Raw genomic sequence first — 13,386 nt, forward strand, 5'->3', positions numbered from 1 at the left:
AAGAAAAGTAATGTGTAGTGGTTACTGCTTTTTTTTTTTTAAACCGAGATTCCAGGGCTCGTATTCCTCATGCTTATATGGTTTTCTTTTATTCAAAAACAGGTTAGTTTAGCGATCGTGTAACTGTGTCCTTGACCTTTTTGCTGGCTCAAGAAGTTGGTTCCTAATGCTGTCTGGTCCAAATATTTAGGATGGGTCAAATGCCAAGTCTCTATATGCAAATAAAAGGATATTTTCCACTTTATATCTTAAATGTGTATAAATGGGATCGGGTGATGTCCGATAAAAGTAATAAACAATAAATGTAAATCTCTTTATTTTAACTTTGCAGACTCATTTACCCACTCCAGTGAAAGCGATAAAAAAAAGATAATGGCTTTAAAGAGATTATGAACAAAATGCAATACATTTTGTTTTGGCTACATTAACAACTTCTACCTTTTCCAACTCTGATTTCCTGCAGGACCCACACGGACATTAGTTCAGACTGAAATCCAGTTCAGACGGCACACGCAACATTAACTGTGTTCAACCTTGCACGGTGCTGGAGGCCTTTCAGTAAATATAAGAAGATGGTTAAGGCGAGAGATTACTATTCTGTCTTTTACATCGGTACAAAGCGAGGACTAAATGCCAAAAAAGAGACAAGTTTTTTAAAAAATGACGCTTTAAAACAGTTCAAGTATCTTTGTGTTTACGGGGAGAAGGGAATAACTGCGGCCGAGGCTCTGAAAAGAGACGGTCGCTTCACCGATGACCTGGGCTACTTTGAGCTGGTTAACATCAACGACGAATGTACGACTGAGTGCACAGAAATAATTGATCATCTGGACAATAAGAAATTCCAGATATGTTTTCCAATGGGAGCAGATACAGAAATAAAAGATGTAGCCATCCCAGGGCAGCAGAAACCCCCACACGCATCAAATACTGCAAAGCGCAGCGATGGAATGACATCAGTCTTAGATGTAGCACGACAGAACGGATTCAGTCTAAAAACGGCAATCAAAGAAACGGGCAGCAGCATTGACCGTAAGGAGGTTTATGATCTACTTTGTCAGCAGTATCTGCGTCTGAAACGCTGGATGGAGAGTAGATTCCCTAAAAATTATTTCCAGGAAGCACTGAACTAAAGGAAGGAGACCTTTGGAAAGAGCCGACAGTCTTTTACTGAAATTCGCAGTGTTATGTTGCTGCTCGAACTGAGTGAGTCAGTTTGTCTCATATCTGGTTCCTTCATAAAGCGAGGCACAGGCTTTGTGCTATTTGACAACTTTGTCTTGACCAACGCCCACTTATTCGAATACTGGGTTAAATCAAACTCACCTAACTGGCGTGAATTTGTAAACGTTACCGTGGTCTTTAACTTTGAAGACCAAGAATCAGACAGGAACAACCTCAGTGCTAAGGTGTTCATCGGCACCGATAAGTTAGATTATGTCATACTTAAGCTAGAAACAGAGAAAGTGCCACCAGGGCTCCTTAAGAGATTTGGACCTGTACCTTCAGAGGGCGAGGCCTGTGTCGTCGGACACCCAGGAGGAGGAGTGAAAAAAATGAGTCCTACATGCGTCATCGAGAAAGAGAGACGAGAGCAAGCTGAGAATAATGAAAATTTAGAAGACTGCGAGCAATTTTGCAGTCGTTGTGAAATCAATCAGCAGGTCAAAAACGACCCGTATGAAAATATCCACGTCACCTACAACACTCTCATGTACCACGGCTCTTCCGGCTCCCCAGTTTTCGATGCCGACGGACGAGTGTTTGGTTTGCACAGTGGCGGGTTTTTCTATGGGTTTCCGAATCTTAGCGAGAATGTGATTGAGTACGCCTTTCCTCTGCTCACTATATTTGAAAACTTTGTGTATAATCTGAAGAAAGATGAGTATGGGGAGGTGTTGGAAAGAGTTGAGGAGGAGGCAAAGGGAAATCCTCACCTAGAAAACATTATAGCCTCTGCTGTGGGGTCAAAGCAGGGCATACCTGACTTTTCATGCCCCTGGAATGACCCCTCTCCCTCTCTGATCAGAATTATCCCTGAACTTTTCCTCAACTATCCCCCCAGGAACGACCCCCTCCCTCTCTGGACAAAACATAAATTTTTTTTCCCACCGAATGCGATTAGTCACACATATGGAATCGATTAGTCACTTCTGGAGTACTTCCGGTAAGGTCAAAAGGTCAAGGCTAGGGTCATCAATCAAATTTTGACACAAGCCGTATAGTTACTTTTTTTGAGGGCAATAACCCAGCAGCAGGACCGCTACCTCCTCCTTTGTGCAAGAAGGAACAGGAGGAGCCAGAGCCCTGCAAAATGACCTCCAGCAGGCCACAAATGTGCATGTGTCTGCTGAAACGGTCAGAAACAGACTCCATGAGGGCCCGACGTCCACAGGTGGGGGTTGTGCTTACAACCCAACACCGTGCAGGACATTTGGCAATTGCCAGAGAACACCAAGATTGGCAACTTCACCTCTGGTGCCCTGTGCACTTCACAGATGAAAGCAGGTTCACACTGAGCACATGTGACAGATGTGACAGAGTGTGGAGACACCGTGTAGAATGTACTGCTGCCTGCAACCAAGATGAAATCCTCAGACCCCTTGTGAGATGTCTGCTGGTGTGGGTGGCCCTGGGTTTCCCCTAATGCAAGACAATGCTAGACCTCATGTAGCTGGAGTGTGTCAGCAGTTCCTGCAAGACGAAGGCATTGATGCAGCAGGTGTTCAGAAAAAATATGTCTCAACTGTTCAGATACTCCTAACAAATACGGGGTTTTCCGACTAAATGTACCAAGGGAATGATTAGAAGAATAATCCTTTAATTGTCCCACAAGGGGAAATTTGGTTGTAACAGCAGCAAAAAGACACATATACAAACAAACAGTACACAGGACACAGAACAGAAACATACACAATTTTTCTTAAATATTTACATTAAGGACAATGGTTACTATATACAGAGTATTGTACAGTTATTAAATTAAATAAAAATAACTACAGATAAGAGGCAAACCAGGTTGTAGTGCGAATCAGTTGGTTAACTTATTGCAGTTACAGTGCTGATGTAAACATCTGTGTTTGTTGGGAGCAGTTCTGATTGTACAGTCTGACAGCTGCAGGGAGGAAGGACCTGCGGAAACGCTCCTTCATGCATCTAGGATGCAGCAGTCTGTCACTGAAGGAGCTCTGCAGTTCAGCAACATTTACATTCATGGGGTGGGAGACTCTGTCCATCAGAGATGTTATTTTGGCCAGAGTCCTTCTGTCTCCCACCACCTGCACTGGGTCCAGGGTGCATCCCAGAACAGAGCTGGCCTTCCTGATGAGTTTATCCAACCTCTTCCTTTCAGCTGCCGATAAACCGCTGCTCCAACATACCACACTGTAAAAAATGACAGATGCCACCACAGAGTCATAGAAGGTCTTTAAAAGCGCTCCCTGGACTCCAAATGACCTCAGCCGCCTCAGCAGGTAGAGTCTGCTCTGACCCTTCCTGTAAAGAGCATCAGTGTTGTGGCTCCAGTCCAGTTTATTATTCAGGTGAACACCCAGGTACCTATACGAGTCCACTATCTCAATGTCCACTCCCTGGATGTTCACCGGTGTCAGTGTGGTGGGTCTGCGTCTCCGGAAGTCCACCACCAACTCCTTGGTTTTCCCGGCGTTGATCAGCAGGTGGTTCTGCTGACACCAGTCCACAAAGTCCAGAGTCCACTGTCTGTACTCTGAGTCGTCCTCACCTGTGATGAGGCCGACTATGGCAGAGTCGTCAGAGAACTTCTGTAGGTGGCAGCGTGGGGAGTTGATGGAGAAGTCTGCAGTGTAGAGGGTGAAGAGGAACGGTGCCAGCACAGTTCCCTGTGGGGCCCCCGTACTGCAGACCAGCGTGTCAGAGACACAGCCCTGTGACCTCACATACTGTGGACGTTCTGTGAGGTAGTCCAGTATCCACTGGGACATGTGGTGGTCCACTCCCGATAGCTCCAGCTTGTCCCTCAGAAGTCGTGGCTGGATGGTGTTGAAAGCACTGGAGAAATCAAAGAACATGATCCTCACACTGCTTCCAGGCTTCTCCAGGTGAGTCAGAGCTCGGTGCAGGAGGTAGATGATGGCGTCCTCCACCCCAATGCCAGGCTGGTAAGCAAACTGCAGCGGATCCAATGAAGACCTCACCAGGGGGCGCAGATGGTTTAGAACCAACCTCTCGAGGGTCTTCATCAGATGCGATGTAAGGGCTACCGGCCTGTAGCTGCTGAGGTCCTTGGGATGGGAGGTCTTTGGTACCGGTACCACACAGGAGGTCTTCCACAGCTGTGGTACTTTCCCCAGTGACAGGCTCAGGTTGAACAGATAACCTAGGATGCCACACAGTTCATCTGCGCAGCACCTCAGGAGTCTGGAGCTGACGCCATCTGGACCTGCAGCCTTCCGCACCTTGATCTTGCGAAGCTCGTTCCTCACTTGAAGTGCTGAGATGGAGAGAGGGGGTTTTGGGGGAGGGGTGTGTATGTTGGAGTCCACAGAAGCCGGGGGTGGGTGTAATGACTGGGAGCTGGGAGGTGTGAAGCTGAGAGGTGTGAAGTCCTGAGATGAAGGACAGGCAGTCCCTGAAGATGAAGGAGATTGCAGCAGGGGGGATGATGCTGTGGGAGGGGTGGGTGGTTGATCAAACCTATTAAAATATTTATTTAGGTCATTCACCCACCCCAAGTCTCCTGCAGCCTGGGGGGTTTGGTTTTTGTCCTGAGATTGTCTTCAGGCTGTTCCAAACCCCTCTGATGTTGTCCTGTTGCAGCTGCTCTTCCATCTTCCTCCTGTAGTTTTCCTTTCCTTGCCTTATCTTCCATTTCAGCTTCTTCTGAACAACTCTCAGCTCCTGTTTGTCTCCAGCTCTAAAGACTCTCTTCTTCTCCTTGAGGAGAGCCTTAATTTCAGGATTTATCCATGGCTTGTTGTTAGAAAAACACCGTACCTTTTTGATGGGTACGGTGCTGTCCACACAGAAGTTCATGTAATCCGTAATGCAGTCTGTGATGCTGTTGAGGTCATCCTCCAGGGGGCTGCAGAGGTTGTCCCACACAGTAGAACGGAAACAGTCCCTCAGGGCCTCTTCAGTCTCTGCCGACCATTTCCTAACTGTGCGTTTCACTACTGGTTCTCTGTGTACTAGAGGTTTATACACAGGCTGGAGATGAACCAGATTGTGATCTGAGCCCCCCAGGGGAGGGAGAGGTGATGAGCTGTATGCCTCCTTGGTGTTGGCATACAATAAGTCCAATGTTTTATTGTCTCTGGTGTGGCAGGTAACATACTGGGTGAAGGTGGGGAGAGTGGAGGACAGGGAGATGTGATTAAAGTCCCCAGAGATCAGGAAAAGGGCCTGAGGGTGCTGTGTTTGGAGTCTGCTGGTTACAGTGTGCAGGACCTCACAGGCTGCTGCAGCGCTAGCAGAGGGCGGGACATACACAGCTATCATAATCACGTGTGTAAACTCTCGCGGTAGATAGTACTGTCTCATGCTAATCGCTAGCAGCTCAATGTCCTTACAGCATAGCGTCTCTTTGATAGATAAATGCCCAGAGTTACACCATCTATCGTTCACAAACACAGCCAGACCCCCTCCTCTCTTCTTACCGCTCTCCGTTGTTCTGTCGGCCCGGATCAGATGAAAACCATCCATGTTTACGTGTGAGTCCGGAGTTAGCGCAGTTAGCCACGACTCTGTGAAGCACATCAGGCTGCACTCCCTGTAGCTCCTCTGATGTCAGGTAAGGGCTGCCAGTTCGTCTACTTTATTGGGGAGAGATCTCACATTCCCCATAATAATAGATGGAATCGCTGGCCGGTACCTCCTAACTTTACTGCGACGCCCGATCCCGGCCCGAGTACCGCGTCTCTTCCTCCTCACTTCGCAGGGGATGTTAGCTTGCTCGGCGGTAGGCATGGCAGCGGAGGCTCCGAGGGCTAACAGCTGATCCCTGCTGTAAACAATGGGAGGTCGGACCTCCACGCGCTCTCCGGACAAAGACGCCGTAAAAAATGTACAATGGCTACAAAACCCAGCACATAGGACTTATAATAAACAAAACTAGAAAATCCATGAAAGCCACTGACTCAGGTAATATGACACTATATCAACATTGTTGTTTTCAACATGATTTATATGAATATGGATTATTTAAAAACAAACCTGATTTTTTTTAATGTGTTAGACTGTTGATTTATTCAGTACAAAAATATGTGACAGTTTTCTGTTTTCCTTTACTGGTTTATTTATTTCAATGAATGAACGTATTTGTTTGTAACCACATTAAAACTGAAAAAATGTTTTGAAATATTAAGAACGTTGAAATCTGTGTTAAAATGTAAATCAATAATGGTTAAAATATTTAGAGAAAATTTGGAATTCCTTTAAAAAGCCTTTGCATTATATATGGTTAATTTTTTATTTTAGTGAGGTTGGTATTCTCTTCCCTATGAGAAGACCATCGAGGGAACAGTTCACCCTGCCCGGGATAGGGTTACCGGGGCCCCGCCCTGGAGCCAGGCCCGGGGAGGGTGCCCAAGGGCGAGCGTCTGGTGGCCGGGCCTTAGTCCATGGGACCTGGCTGGGCACAGCCCGAAAAAGGGACATGGGCCCATCTTCCTGCAGGCCCACCACCCGCAGGAGGCACGGTAGGGGTCAGGTGCAATGTGAGCTGGGCGGTGGCCAGGAGTGGAGGTCTTGGCAGACCGATCCCGGGCTACCAAGACTGGCAATTGGGACATGGAATATCACCTCTCTGGTGGGGAAGGAACCTGAGTTAGTGTGTGAGGTTGAGAGGTACCGGCTAGTAGGCCTGCACAATAAATCGAAAATTTATTGTCATCACGATATCAGCCTGTGCGATGGGCCCATCGCAAAAGACGGCGTAAACTGCGATAATTGGGTACCTTAAAATGTTTACACACGTGCTTTAAAGAATTTACCAATCAAAGAAACCCCTTTACACATTCGACCAGTCGAATAGAGCCTTTCACGGCATTAACCAATCAAATGGATTAGAGGCCCGCCTCCTACGCAGGTGGGGAGCGGACAACGCTGCAGCAACGAGTCAGAGTTGTAAAGGCTGAGAGCGAGATGCATGACGAGAACGCTACTGACTATGAACTCGTGGCTAAAAAAAAAAATAGTACCTCGCTTATTTGGAGGTACTTTGGATTTGATAAAGACGACGTTCTCCAAACACAGGTACTCTGCAAAACTTGCCGAACACTCGTGGCAACCACCAGAGGAAACACAACTAATCTCCACCATCATCTTCAATACAACCACAGAGAACTGTTTGAAGAGTTCCAGAAAGATAGGGCTAGCCAAACAAAGGTTGCTAATGTTAAGACAAAGAGCACAGCAGTCCAACAGCCGTCTCTATATCCGAGTTTTTCAAGTGGAACTCCTTATGAGAAAACGTCGAAGCGCTACAAAGAAATAACATTTTTTGACAAAGACATGATGCCTATAAATACAGTTAGCAGAGAGGGCTTCACCAGTCTGATACATAAAGTGGACCGGAGATACCGTATCCCCTTACGAAACTACTTTTCCCATGTCGCCATTCCACAAATGTACGAAACATGCCGGAAGACCGTCATGTTTGAACTGAGCCAAGCTGAAAACTACGCAAGCACTACAGTAAAGTTTCCTCTCCAGTTTTGACTTACATCATAACTACTTGGTGAGTGGTAAAATGATGAACAACTGCACTGAGATAATTTGCAGTATAATTTAAGTTATGTTTATTTAAAACTAATTATAGAGACCGGGAAGGATGTCTTTCAGATGTTTCAATGTTAAAGTGCACTTTGTTGTTACACTGCTAATACAGCCGCTTTCTTTAAATAAAACTGTTGCAGTAAAACGGAAATTATGTATTCGTTTTTGGGTTTTTTTTGCTATTTATTTTATCGCAAGTCATATCGTTATCGGAATATTGATCACAGTTATCGCACATCACAGGTTTTCCTAATATCGTGCAGCCCTACCGGCTAGATATAGTCGGGCTCACCTCAACGCATGACTCTGTCTCAGTCTGGAGTTGCCCTTGGTGAGAGGCGGCGGGCTGGGGTGGGTATCTTGCTATCCCCTTGGCTTGCTGCTGGGGATGTTGGGGTTTCTCCCAGTGGACGAGAGGGTTTGTTCCCTTCGCCTTCGGATCAGGGAACGGGTCCTGACTGTCGAGTGTTCTTATGCGCTGAGTGGCGGTTCGGAGTACCCAGCCTTTTTGGAGTCCCTGGGTCGGGTACTGGAGGGTGCTCTTCCTGGGGACTCTGTTTTCCTACTGGGAGACTTCAATGCTCACGTGGGCAATGACAGCCAGACCTGGAGGGGAGTGATTGGGAGAAAAGGCCTCCTGGATCTGATCCCGAGCGGTGTTTTGTTATTGGACTTCTGTGCAAACCACACTTTGGCCATAACGAACACCATGTTCGAACATGAGAGTATCCATAAATGCACGTGGCACCAGGACACTCTAGGCCACAGGTCGATGATCAATTTTGTAATCGTATAACCAGACCTGAGGCCATATGTTCTGGACACTTGGGTAAAGAGAGGGGCTGACCAGTCAAATGATCACCACCTGCTGGTGAGTTGGATCAGGTGGCGGGGGAAGACGCTGGACAGACCTGGTGCCCAAACGTACAGTGATGGTGTGCTGGGAATGCCTAGCAGAGGCCCCGGTCCGCGAGATCTTCAACTTACACCATCAGCAAGCTTCAACAGAATTCCTAGCGAGACTGGGGACATTTAGTCCGAATGGACCATGTTCAGCACCTCCATTGCCGAAGCTGCTGCACTGAGCTGCGGCCGCAAGGTAGTTGGTGCCTGTCATGGTGGTAATCCCCTCAAAGAGATTCTGACAAACTGTCAGGTGACTCAGGATTGGAAAGCGGTGTTCTGCCTGCACTGTGTATAGTGCGGGTGGAGTGCTGCTGACTTCGAATGAGAAAATTGTCAGGCGGTGGAAGGAATATTTTGAGGACCTCCTCAATCCTACTTCCGCGTCTTTGGTTGTGGAAGCAGAGTCTGGGGACGAAGGGGATGACCCGCCAATCTCCGGGGGCGAGGCTCACTGAGGCAGTTAAACAACTCCTTGGTGGCAGAGCCCCTGGTGTGGATGAGGTCTGCCCCAAGTTCCTGAAGGCTCTGGATGTTGTAGGGCTGTCTTGGTTGACACGTCTCTACAATGTTGCGTGGAGATCAGGGGCAGACCAGAGGGTGTGTTCCACAACTACAGGAGAATCACACTTCTCAGCCTCCCTGGGAAAGTCTATGCCAGGGTGCTGGAGAGGAGAGTTCGTCCGTTAGTCGAACCTCGGATCCAGGAGGAACAATGCGGTTTTCATCCTGGTCATGGAACACTGGATCAGCTCCTTATCCTCTCAAGGATACTTGAGGGTGCATGGGAGTTTGCCCAACCAGTCTACATGTGTTTTGTGGACTTGGAGAAGGCATTCAACCGTGTCCCTCGGGGGGGTCCTGTTGGGGGTGCTCTGGGAGTATGGGGTGTCTGGCCCATTGCTACGGGCCATTCAGTCCTTATACAACCGTTGCAAGAGCTGGCAATAAGTCGGACTTGTTCCTGGTGGGTGATGGGCTCCGCCAGGGCTGCCCTTTGTCACCGATTCTGTTCATAATTTTTATGGGCAGAATTTCTAGGCGCCTTGGTGTTCCCCTGGACAAGCCGTAGGAGGTGGCTGGGGAGAGGGAGGTCTGGGCTTCTCTGCTTGGGCTGCTTCCCCCGCAACACGGCCCTGGATAAGCGGTAGAAAATGGACGGATGGATGGATGGATGGACGGTATTCTCTTTTATTGTGAAAAGCTTTGTAAGAGGAAGTAAATGTGGTTGTGAGATTTAAAAAAACAAAAACAATGTTTTTCAACTCCACCCACATTATTTCTTTATTACTGATGGATGCTATTTTTATTTTTACATTTTTAATTATTTAAAAAATGTATCTGCCTGTGTCAGTTTCTCTCACTCCTTTTATCATTTCTTTGCTTCAATGAAGTCGACTCTTCTGGTCTCAGATTAGCCAGAATCCTCCAAACTTGTTTTCCTAATCTGGTAATATGATGCATGTGCTGCTGCTGTCAAAATTCAAATCAGTCCACCATGAACAAAACACGCTGCTCCAAGCAGCATCTGCTTCAGCAGACAGCAGCAGCATGTCTGACCAAGATTTCTCCTCCATATAAGGCTCATTATTCATTTTCAGAAACTTCCAAAAATGAAACTGTTTTAGAATGATATTGCTTTTGCTGTCCCCATCAATCAGTGCTTATCAAAACAGTTTCTCCCCCTCACACCACCTCAAATATTGTTTAATCACTGAAACATCACAGAGCTGAAAGATTCGGGCTGCACGGAGCTGAAGATGAAACAGGTTAGTATTTGCATTGTACTGCTTGGGGTGCAATGTGATTTATGGAATATGGCCTGTGCATGGCAGTGATGCAAATGGCTCTTCTCATTTAAAAGCAAACCTCAAAAACAAACAGTATGTGATTGCCACTTACTTCCATTTGTGGGCCTGAAAACAGATTTTCATTGGGAATGGGTTTCTCATTAGCATAGAAATGAATATGATGACAGATAATGAATATATGCCTCCTGATGCTTCACTGCCATCCCAGAATAATCAAGTGTAGAGACACGAGATAAAAAAAAGAAAGATTACAATTTCTTCTTTTTCTTTCTCTTTTTTTCATCATGTGTGGATATTAGACTACTGAAAAAGGAGAGAGGGAGGGCTGTTCTTTTGAAGAGTAGAGCAGAGTGGTAGACAAAGTCAAGGTCAGCCTTAGATAGAGACACGCTTTGCAACTCTATAGCCAATCCTAATCTTCGTGCCTTTCTCCCTCACACACACACACACACACACACACACACACACACACACACACACACACACACACACACACACACTTTCTGTCACACATGCCTGGCTTTGTGGCCGTGGAATGTGTTGTCACATTTGGTTGCTCAGGGTAAGATAAGCTTATTATTAGTTTACAGCGTGCAGTTAAACTGGCAGAAACAGATTCCTGAATATCCAGTTGATTCTGTAAAATCAACAGGCTACAACTATTGTTACTGTTTGAGAGCACATTAATTTATGACTTTTTACAAAAATAGAATGATTCCTTTAATGAAAGGAGGAAGCTAAATTGTAAGTCGTTTACCTGGTTCAGAATTAAAGTGCACTGCCAGAGCTCAATGGCACAAGAATGCACAGTGTAGTGAGGTTGATGAACATCTTAGGACTGAGTGCTTCGTGTTTGTAATAAGGATGCTGATGGACTCGGTGAAATATCCGAACAGGGCCTTCACGTTTTGTTCACTCGCCTCCGAAGATGCTACTGTTTTTAATAAAAGTCAAGTATTTCCATTCCTGTGTAAATGAGGCAAACTAGGGCTGGGCCATATTATACTGTTCACGGTAATACCGGTATAATGTCGGGCAACGATAAGAAAATGAAATATGACGATAGAATATGGGTAAAACGCGCATGCGCAGTGCCTTTGTTTTCATATGCACATGGCGGAAAAAGCATGGCGGCAACGGAGAATGAGAAGGGCGAAAGTGGATCGTTGAATGAAACGGATGAACCAGAACTGGTTTGTAAACATGCGAAAACTTCAGTGGTGTGGAACTGGTTTAGCTTTCGTCCGTCAGATACACAACAAAGCACTATTTTTGGTAGAGCATGCCAGCGGGCCGTCGTTATTACCGTGCTTTTTCTGAAAATCGACAGTGCCCCTTATAATCCCGTGTGCCTTATGTATGAATTCTGGTTGTGTTTACTGACCTCTAAACGATTTTATGTGCTACACGGCGCTCGAATATCTGTCAAATGTTTTAGTACGACTTTGCTAAGCTACGAAGCTGCACCGCTTGATGGATTGTCGGAGCATCGTAGGCAGGAGCCTCGCGGAGTGATACGTACTGTGCTTCAACATAATATTACCGTATTGTGTGTGTATAACCTCTTTTTAAGTTTTGTGGATATTATACATGGTTATCCTGAGGATATGTCGGCCAGTTTCCACTGGAAATGCCTTTTGGTTAAACTGCCAGCAAGGAATTTGCATTTGCACTGTTACATTTTTATATAACTTTATGCACATAAAAAACAGCTGCTTGTTTAAGTGAAAATACATTGATTTTTTTTTTTTTGCACTAATAAAGTTGTGGAGTTTTAAAGTATTTTATCTAGTGTCAATTATATCGTCAGTTATATCGTTATCGCAAATTTTCAAATGTATATCGTGATAAATATTTTTGGTCATATCACCCTGCTCTACTGCAAACATTAACATACCAAACTTCTATCATCTCTGTTTGAAACAGCAGTTTTTGCAGACACATATTTGACACCTGTCACCTGTTAATCCTTCATATGATGACAGCGGTCAAGGGTGGAGGCCCTGGCAGTCCGATCCCTGGCTATTTGGCTGGCTTCTCACATTTCACTGAATGTATATTTGGTAATAATTTGATTTGAACTATGGATGAGGATAAAGTGTAAGATAATGGGGAATTTCAGCTTTTGCTTTATAGTTCTGTTTACTGTAATGTTGGGGGTGGCTGTAGCTCAGGGGGTGGCTGTAGCTCAGGTGGCAGAACAGGTCAGCCACTAACCAGAAGGTCGGTGGTTCGATCCCAGGCTGCTCCAGGCTGCATGCCAAATATCCTTGGGCAAGCCCCATGCATGCCCCCATGAACCCCATGTTTGCCTACTGGTGTTGGTCAGAGGGCGCCAGTGTCCGGCAGCCTCGCCTCTGTCAGTGCGCCCCAGGGCAGCTGTGGCTACAATGTAGCTTGCCATCACCAGTGTGTGAATGTGTGTGTGAATGGGTGGATGACTGAATGTAGTGTGAAGCGTATTGGGGTCCTTAGGGACTAAGTAAAGTGCTATACAAATGCAGGCCATTTACCATGTTTATCGTTAAATTAATTTTTTTGCCTTATTTTTTTTAACGTACTGTTCCTTTAATACATGGTAATTGTGCACAGGGGGAGCGGTCGGGATCAGCTCTGTGGAGTAATGGCGGCTTTAACTAGCTGTGGAGTCAAACAGTTTTCTTACCGTGTTGGGCAGTGTACAGGGACAGGGACTGATTACTGTGAATTCAAGACTGTGGAAATAAATGTTTACTTGTCTGTTTTCAACTACAAGCGGACTTTGTGGATTATTTTCAAATGCACAAGGACATGTGTATGGCCTGACTACCAGCTAATGCTTCCACTGTAGTAACCACTTCTAGTGAGGAAGGCCCCCTAGCAAGCCCATGAGGTTGAGAGATACCAGCTAGATATAACTGGGTTCATCTCAATGCAT

General features: G+C 46.1%; 1 pseudogene; it reads left to right on the top strand.

Annotated features, from left to right (window-relative positions):
• Positions 1–572: 572 nt before the first annotated feature.
• On the top strand, positions 573–9,116 carry LOC134635359 (serine protease FAM111A-like; annotated as a pseudogene).
• Positions 9,117–13,386: the final 4,270 nt, after the last annotated feature.

This window comes from Pelmatolapia mariae, linkage group LG10_11 (genome assembly GCF_036321145.2).
Source record: "Pelmatolapia mariae isolate MD_Pm_ZW linkage group LG10_11, Pm_UMD_F_2, whole genome shotgun sequence".
NCBI classification, from domain to species: domain Eukaryota; kingdom Metazoa; phylum Chordata; class Actinopteri; order Cichliformes; family Cichlidae; genus Pelmatolapia; species Pelmatolapia mariae.